This window comes from Pongo abelii, chromosome 13 (assembly GCF_028885655.2).
Source record: "Pongo abelii isolate AG06213 chromosome 13, NHGRI_mPonAbe1-v2.0_pri, whole genome shotgun sequence".
Taxonomy (NCBI): domain Eukaryota; kingdom Metazoa; phylum Chordata; class Mammalia; order Primates; family Hominidae; genus Pongo; species Pongo abelii.
In genome coordinates this window covers 80,732,976-80,742,597 of record NC_071998.2, presented here as the reverse complement: position 1 = coordinate 80,742,597, position 9,622 = coordinate 80,732,976, and the positions used below count along the sequence as shown (strand labels likewise).

Sequence of the window (9,622 nt, the reverse complement as noted above, 5' to 3'; positions counted from 1 at the left end):
TTGGCTGACGTGGCAAAACCCCATCTCTACTAAAAATACAAAAATTAGCCAGGTGTGGTGGCACACATCTGTAGTCTCAGCTACCTGGGAGGCTGAGGCAGGAGAATCACTTGAACCCAGGAGGCAGAGGTTGCAGTGAGCCAAGATTATACCACTGCACTCCAGCCTGGGTGACAGAGTGAGACTCTGTCTCAAAAACAAACAAACAAAAAATTTGAGTTGACATTAATAGAACACTAATGCAAGGGTGAAATTTGACTTTCTCTCAAACACGATTTTCCTATAATATTAAAGGATAATGACAGATTTTTGTTTGTCTTTTGAATAAACTACTGAAAAAAGATGGGAAAGATAAGAGACAGATGCTTGGAAAGCTAAGTCTTCCATCCATCAATCAGTAAAGGTTTTTGCCTTTTTAAAATTTTTGAGTCATCATTTTGGCTAAAGGAATGACATCGTAACCTGGAATTCTATTTCATAATATCAAATGTTTTAAACCTTTAACATATTTAATAGGCTTCCCAAAATCAAATTTCAGCTTCACAATTGTCTTTTCTGACCTGTAACTTTGGGAGGCTACAGAGGGTGCTTGAAGCATCCAAAAGAGCTCAACAGGGCTGTCTGACATGTTCAGTTACATGGGAAGCATTGTCAAAACAAAAGATAATGTTTAACCTTCTTCAGGTTATATTTTAGCATATGAGATCAATATGTTCCAAAATTGTATGGGATTTCTAAAATTCTTATATGTCTCAGTATATGCTACCAATCATAATTATAGTTATTATTAATATGTTAAGTTATTATAGACCACAGAAATGATCAAATTTCCTTGTCAATTATGTCTTTAACTATGACTATTTAAAATCATTTCCACAGTTAATTGCATAATGCTGATGCAGGTTCTGGAAATCTCACAAGCATGCAAAATCCTAGAATATGGTTTCTTTTAGGAGGTTCATGAAAGGATGGAAAGAACACTGAAAATCACTCTTAAGTACAAGTTTCTAATTACTTTAATATCATATCATGGGTAAGAATTCCACATGAATTCTCCAATTCCACAAGAATTGGACTGCGTAAGAATTCCTGAAACTTTAATAAAAAGACTGACTGGTTTATAAAACTGCTAACCCAAGTAGAACAAAAATTAATTAAATACCAAGAAAATACTTTGCCAGATTTTCATGCTAAATGAGTGAATACTAAAACTGTTTAGATATACAATTTGAATCAACTCCTTGGTCTAAGTCAAATTACCTATGATAACCCATCAGTTACCAGTGCTATGCACCTAAATTGGAGAAACAACCGGTATTTGAGAGGACATGAGTTCAATGTTAAGCATGGACTCATGGAAAACCAGGACAGCTGCCTTGTCCTTCCAGAGTCCTTATTGTTATTAAAAGTTCTGCATTCCATGGCTCATCATGGAAAAGATAAAATAATTCAAATTAAATATATTAGTATGGTGACTTATAAAGTTTATAACCAATGTTTGGTGTGTTAAATCCATATTCCTGGGAAGACAATCAAAGCTTCAGGTATGTTTGGTTACCTGATGGGCCATTTAAACATTTTATAAAAGGATTTCTATTCAATTGTCATTTTCAATGCATGTTTTTTGGTTGTATAAAACCTCTCCCATGCAAGAGGGCTGGTGTTATAACAGTAGATTATTTTGCTACAGGGTATTTTCATCAGGTAAAAAAAGCTTTTTATGGTTCACTGAGGACAATTGATCATTTCACAATCTAGACCTCAAAAATTGAATCTTCTGAGAACATCAAAGAAAGATTGTCCTTGCCATCCACACTACAGCAAAACTTCAGGACCTTTAACTTTAGGTTCATAATGTCACAGCTGAGAAGGGTCCCTCCATGCTCTTGAAACTGTACACCCACTGGAATCCTTAAGGTAAAGCTAACCAGGGAAATTTCTCCTGAGAAGAAGATGGCAGCCTTGATGTGAGCAGCTTTTCCCAAGGTCATGGATCAAGGCTTCTACTATCATGAGACTCTTATCTTAGCATCATTTTTCCTTATTTATGCCTGTATGAATAATAGAAATGAAAAGCGGGTCTGTTGTGTGCACTTATGGGGTATACTTTTATTTGTGAAGGTTTTTTCACCCAGGCTTATACATGGATAACCTTATACTTTGATAGATAAAAGATGAAGGCCCCTTGCTGGTGAGAAACTTTAATGGCACATACATTGCCTCATAATCAGTCAGAAATAGACATGGATTCACTTCTCTTAACCCACATCATGGGTCAAAGAGAACATTGCCAGAAGGCCTTCACTCTTCTAAAAGCCATCATTTGGCCGGGCACGATGGCTCACACCTGTAATCCCAGCATTTTGGGAGGCCGAGGCGGGTGGATCACCTGAGGTCAGGAGTCCAAGACCAGCCTGGCCAATATGGTGAAACCCCATCTCTAGTAAAAATACAAAAATTAGCCAGGCATGGTGGTGGGCGCCTGTAATCCCACTACTCAGGATGCTGAGGCAGGAGAATTGCTTGAACCCAGCAGGCTGAGTGCAGTGAGTGGAGATCACACCACTGCACTCCAGCCTGGGTGACAGAGTAAGACGCTATCTCAAGAAAAAAAAAAAAAAGCATCATTTGTTAGGTCTTTTTTCCATGGTTTGAAATAAAAGAGGCAATGATTAGAAATGTATCACTCATGATAGGCCCTATAGCAGATCCTACTGTAAAAGCTATGGTTACACAACAGATTTTAAATTCTCTTGTGAAAGTTGTGCTAAATAGTAGAACTGGCTAAACAGAGAAGTATCTATGCAGCTACTGGCACTTGTGGTCTATGAAGAAATACATCAGGTATTATAGAGATTCGGTTGTAGGGGATAAAGGAAAAGACCACCTAGTTAAGTGAGTACACTCTTTAACTTATTCTTTGATCTATTTGATTCTAGGTGGTTTGGTTTATGGGCATCCTGGGTAAGGAGCATACTCTAAACACTTGGTATTATCCTCCTGGTAGTCACAATAGTAGTCTCCCTGGTGTACTGTATTCTCTCAAAGGTTTTAAATGTTTGCACACAGCCATTTCTAGAATGTCAAATGGTATCTCTTCAACTGGAATGACAAAAGCTGAAAGAAATGTGCAACTATGAGGACACCATAACCTATGAAGGACATGCTGAGACTGGAAATTTGAAATGATGAAAACTGAGAGAGGTGCTAAGCCTAAGTTTTGGTCGCACTCTCACTGAAGTGAGAACCTGAACAAAAAGGGGGAATTTTATTAAATAAAATTATGGGAGGCCGTTGTTTTGAGCTGAGCTCATGCACTAGGCCCCAACAGACCAAACCGAACCAAAATGGAGCCGTTTGTGCTAAATGTGCCCGGAACAGACCAGGTTTTGTTTTTCCCCAGCAAACAGGACGTTCCAGCATAAGGGTTATCCTCTACCCACTCCTTGTTCCCTCCTTGCAAAACCCACTGTTCTACTGTTTCTCTGTGGGTTTCAAGACCATATAAGTGCATTTACAATGGTGACAGTGACATCAATGACTAAAGTTTTGGTTATTTTCTCAACTTTGAGAAAATGACCAAAAGAGAGGAATTCTTAAAGCAAACTAAATATAGCCTGAGAAGGACCCCAGACTTCTATATTTGAGTCCTTGTGGATGAACTGTAACCTAGCTTAATAGGCAGACAAGATTGAAAATCTAACTTAGGAGTATGTGCCTGTAACAATAGCTGAGTCTTGGCCAACCCCAGCGGCCATACTTCAACCACTCATGCACTGCTGAATGTTCAAACTGTGTTCAAATAAGGCAAACACCAACTTGTAACCAATCCAGCTGTTTCTCTCCCTCACTTCCGATTTCTGTTCATAGCTTCCCTTTTTTTGTCTATAAATTTGTTCTGACCATGAGGCATCCCTGGAGTCTGAATCCGCTGTGATTCTGGAAGCTGCCCCATTCGCAAATCACTCATTGCTCAATTAAACTGCTTTAAATTTAATTCGGCTGAAGTTTTCTTTTAACAGGTTTAGAAAAAATAATGGCAAAAATGAACGAAAATCCAATAACACTGGAAGCAGAAAAGGCTGAGGGCTCCAATAAGTGTAAATAGTCCCATCCCTATATTTTCTCCATGGCAATTACAATCCAGCACATTATATATATTTTTTTTTTGCTTCTTGCATTTTGGCTTAGGGTAAAGCTTTTTAAAACAGGCACTGCCAACCAATGTTATCAAGAAGGTCTGGATACCGTTTTGTGGGAACACTTTAAAGAGGAATGTCCAAAAGGAAAAGGGGGATGGTTTGGGAGAAGGGTATCAGGCGGGTATCTCAAAACAATTTTTAGGACTATATGTTTAATTTATTTGGTTGTGGACATCAGAGCCGTCACGGTAAGAAGGAAGCAAAGACTTTTGTAATAATTAAAACCTTCAGAAGCAGCGTGCCCCACTGCCCACTAGTGTGCCGTGAAGTCTGGTGTTCACCTACAGGGTCCCTCTCAGCACTGCCCAGGCCTCCCGAGGGCTCCAGCACAGTAGCTTGGAGCTTGTTGGCTTGGTGACCCAGATACACACTCCAGGGAATATGCCATGCAGTGGAGTCTCTTCCCCAGCACTGCACAGCAAAAGGAAAGGGCCGCTGGGTGTCTGTGGGTCCTGGGCAGTCACAGAAGCCACCGCGCTGGGGCGGAGGAGGGGGACCGATGCGGTCCATGTCCCGGGCAGTCCCACCTTCTCTGCCTGCGAAGAGCCCTTGCTCGGCGGGAGGAGTGAGGCGCGCCCCACCCGGGCTCCTCTGCACCTGCCGCCGCCTGGGCCGATTCCTCGAGCCTCGCCCGGCGCTCCAGCCGGTGCCCGCCCAGCTCGGGGCTCATGGGCGCGGTCAGCAGGGCGGGCCAGGGCGGCGGGGCGCGACACTGGGAGGAAGTGCGAGCCGCCTGCCCGGGCGCGTTAAGGAAGTTGCCCAAAATGAGGAAGAGCCGCGGGCCCGGCGGCTGAGGCCACCCCGGCGGCGGGAGAGCGAGGAAGAGCGGGTGGCCCCGCGCTGCGCCCGCCCTCGCCTCACCTGGCGCACGTAGGTGTGGCCGCGTCCCCTCCCCGGCCGGGACTTTCTGGTAAGGAGAGGAGGTTATGGGGGACGACGCGCTGCGTTCATGCCCTTTCTTGTTCTGCTTTCTTGTGTGCCCAGTCACACCGGGTAGGTGCCCGCAGGGCCTTCATCGGCCGAGGTAAAAGTGCTGAAACCATGTGAATAAATACAGGTGGGTTCCGCCAGCTTCGCTCCTGAACCTACCCGCGCTCGGGATCCAGAAGCTGCGCGGGGAGAGAGGGGCTCGGGCCTGGGCGGAGGGGACAGAGGTCAGACCGTGCGGAAAGTGAGCCGAGCATCCCAGGGCGCCCAGGCCCCCAGGGAGCGCGGAAACTGCGGTCACGGCCCGGCCCTCGGGAGACGCGGGACTGGGGATCAGGCACAGTGCGAGGAATTCGATCTTGGAGCTAGAACATTTTCCTTTGGCCATTTACACGAATCCACTGGAAAATGCTGCAGTGTTTATCAAAGTTACTCAAAGTAGAAATGTCCAGACGCCTTATGAGCTTAGACAAATCTTTTACTACAGAAAGAAACAGCAGTTGCATTCAAACAACAAACTTTCTGAACCACTACTAAAATTTAGCATAATTACTCTTGTGGATATATTTTCATTGTCAAGTAATTTACTTAGCCAATGAACTTGGAGAGCAAGAAAGTTTTATGTAGTAAAATGTAAATTTGAGTTAAGAGTTAAGGGTGTTTCTTTTTGTCTGTCTGTTTTTGGCAATGTGGCTCCAAAACCTTAAGCCCACCTAAAAACTACACAAATGCAATCCATTCTTTTGTTGGAATGTTCAAGGACTAGAAAGACAATTGGAGAAGTGAGAGTTTGAATCTTTTTTTACGTTGGAAACAGTGTTGCAAAATATTTTATGAGTTTTGCCTGACTTAGAGAAGATTCAGTTGAACTCAAGTAGAGTTCAAAGCATTGCAGCGTGTAGTAAAAAAAAAAAAAAAGAGTTGAAGATGTTGTGCCATATCTGATTCTTCGTATTAAAAATAAAAAAAGGAACCATTTAATCCCTGAGAGTTCCTGGAAGAAATGGAATTGATTCTAGCATCTGACTTCTTTGTCTTAGTAGGGACAAATTCATTGCCTTTACACAGGCAGCATTTTAATTAAATGCAACTAAATACATTGATGTCCTCCTTCTCCCCAGTGAAAGTCCGAGCAGTGCATAGATAGAATTATATTTTCTCAAAAAGGCTTAAATACATGTAAATTATTAAGTGTTTTAAATGAGAAATCTTTGTTAGTTGAAATTATTTTATCAAATCATTTTTGTTCTGAATGGCACTTTTGTTTTAACGTATTTAGAAAACTCTTGCATTAAAACAGAAATTGATTTGTATTATCCCCTGTATTTGAAGTGCACTTTAAACTGTATTTGAATGAGAAATTATAATCAAATTACTTGATTTGTGTCTTATCCTCTTACTCTTCTACCTTGGATTTGAACAGGTTGGATTTGAACACTAGGAAAAAAGAGATTTTTCTACGGAGGGATTGTGGGAAGATTTTTTTTAAAGCCTCTGTATTTGAAGTGAAATATAAAATAGGATTTTATAATAGTCTTAATAACTAGAAAGTTTTAAGCTAGGATAAAAATGGAGTGTATACTTTAGGTCTTTATCTTTCCTGAGAGATGAAATTGGTAGAAACGTTATTTTATTGCTAGATTTGCACTTTAGAAATGAATCACCCTGATCTTTGTTAGGCCCCTATTTAGTATTCTAAATGCAGGTCTAATCTCTCTGCTTTTTTTTAATGGAAGACTTCTTAGTAGAACTTCACTTATTTAGCACATTGCTTGCCCATAGTTATAATCCAATATGCTTGTGCCAAGGTGTATTTTGGAATTCAAGCTTTTTCAGAATTTGGAATTAAAATTTAGAATCTAAATTTCAGAACTGAGAAAGACATTGCTCAGAATTTAGAAAGGTAAACATACATGTTGACCCTGCTGGTTACATGCCATTCCAATATAGCTGGAGAGAATCCTGTAATTCCATGCATTAATGTTTCTGCACTTTTACATTTAAGAACATGAATATTCTTACTAAGTGGAATAAATAAAGACTATAAATAGCTGTGTGTCAGTTTAGAGCAGGTGTTATCACTACAAGAGCTTCTCTAAGACTTACCAAAAAAAAAAAAAAAGGTGTTGTTTTTCAGAACTTTTTAGAGCTGGAGCTGAGGTACTCAGTCTGTATTAGACTCCATTGAACTATAGTTTGCTTTTGAAAGCAAAGTGCATTTATATTGCTCAATACTTCACACTTTCCAGTAATTAGAAGGGCAGTTCCTCTCTCTTTAGGGAGTCTTAAATAGCAAGATTTTACTGAATTTTCAATCATACCGATCAAAATAGAGGTCCTTCAAGTAAGAGTGGATGTCTCATCTTTGTAATATAATTTCAAACAGCAGAGTTTCTGACAGTACCATTTTAGAGAAAGAGAGCAGAAGTTACTTACAGGAGGGGTTACTGTCACCCTTTACAGCTGCAGTCTGTCCATGGAAGAAATATTATTTCCTGTTAACTTTGCAACCAGCTGAGTTTGTGTCAGTTATCTAAGCCTAAGTGATGGCTAATTTTTACTTTCTCAACTTTCCCTGTATAGATTTTTTTCCAGCTACCCCCTGACTTTTCTACTCTTGCTTTGCTGGTTTTAACATTTTCCACTACTTCTGGATTGGTTTAGCTGTAACTGGGTGGAGAAAACAACAACAACAACAGGAATTTAGGCCTTTGGGGAAGAATTTGTTTTGTTTTAGAAGTCTACACATTGAGCATTACTTTTTCTTCTAAAGCAACTAAAATCAGAAGGCAGAGTCCTAATGAGAGATTATAGTCAAATTGCCTCATTTGTGTCTTATCACCTTCCTCTTCTACTTAGATTTGAACAGGTTGGATTTGAACACTAGGAAAAAAGGGTTTTCTACTGAGGGATTGTGGGAAGATGTTTTAAGAACTAGTCTGACTGGATTTTAGGAAAGTTCATTCATTTTGATATGATGTTATCAGGGAAATTTTCTATTTGCTTATAATTTTATCTGACCAAATATTAGCTTGTATCAATTTGAGCTTTTTTTCCTTTATGAATCAATTGTGCAAGTTTTGCCCTACATTTCTTAGAAGGTGGTTAAACTGGAATCTTAAAGACAGTTGAATTTAGCCAAGACAAAAGATACGCAAAGAAAGAATATTTTGTTTATGTTACAGTACGTTTAATAAATCCAAATGGCTCCCTTGATTCTTTTCTTTCTGGGAAACCATGTATTGATTTCTGGCAGCTGGCCAAAGGCAGATGGTGGTGGAGCAAGTGAGGGCAGTTAAGAATGTTGATGATGACTGGATTACTGAGGAGTACTGTGAGCTTTCTGGTCCTCTGCTCCGAGGTGTCTAGCTCTGAAACTGGGATCCTGGCTCTGAGCTGGAGAGGCGCTTCCAGTCACTGCTGTCCTGGAGCGCTGGAAGGGAGCATAAGTATGAGGAGACAGTGAGCTTCTAGCCTGAAATGCAGATGAGAGATGTCTTGACCCGAGTGAAAACCTTGCAGGCAAGCTGCAGGTCTACCCAGCAGGGTGAGGGAGGCTCTCGACCTGGATACTGTGAACTGGGGAGAGAATGCAAATTCAACAGAAGGAGGGTCCAGGGCAGAGATTTAGGAATATCCACAGTTTAAATAGTGCTTTACTTAAGTATACTCTGCCTGATTCTAAGTAGCATTTGAATGTTCAGCATATGACCTTTCATTTCTCCCCTCCATTGGTTTGTCTTAACTGATAAATCTTTATTTTCCCTTGGTCAACCTGGTAGTTTATTAATATTACATCTATCAGTTCCTGTTGAGTTGACATGAAAATGTTTTGGTGTGACCTAAGTTAATTTCTCTTTTTGTTTAATTTTAATTTGTGATGAGTTCCTCTTTTCATTCTGCCCATCCTTTGGTACTGCTTTGAGTTATTTCCTCTAGAATTCTCACTATTTCCTTATGATTGGCATATTTTCAAATTTTTTGGTGTACTAATTTTAAACAGCGTTTATTGACACTGAGAATTCAGGACATTGGAGTTTTAGACCACCATCACCTTCTACTCCTTCTCACACCGTCCCAGGATAATTATTCTCTCATTTGAAATTAAGAAGTTATTTGGTTTATTTTATTATGGTTATATAAATATAGTTTACTGCTAAAGCAAGGTATATCATTCTATTTTCTTTCTTGTACCCCTTTTTGCTCTTCCTGGGGTAAACCCTTGCTTTGTTTTTGTGTTTTCTTAGTTTGCACTGTGCCTATTATCATTTCCTTCCCAACTTTCTGACATAAAGATGAAAGCCCTATTGACACAGTTTTCTACAGTGTCAGATATACCAAGTAATCTCAAGTTTCCATTTTTCTTTCTTTTTTTCTGGAACCCTCCATCTTCTTCTTCTTGTCTAACAGTTGCTCTTCAGTCTTGCTATACATACAGTAATACCTGAAGAATGTTTAGGGGATATTTGGTGTGGGATTTTTCTTTCTTTTTT

The 9,622-nt window shown here is 40.2% G+C and overlaps 1 protein-coding gene across 1 annotated transcript in view; it reads left to right on the top strand.

The window, feature by feature from the left end:
* The first annotated feature begins 4,946 nt into the window (after positions 1-4,946).
* Positions 4,947-9,622, top strand: part of SYK (spleen associated tyrosine kinase) — a 97,040-nt gene continuing 92,364 nt past the window's right edge. Inside the window, exon 1 of the mRNA XM_054520173.2 lies at positions 4,947-5,112. The gene's annotated coding sequence lies outside the window, so the exon portion shown is untranslated. The remainder of the gene's footprint in view (positions 5,113-9,622) is intronic.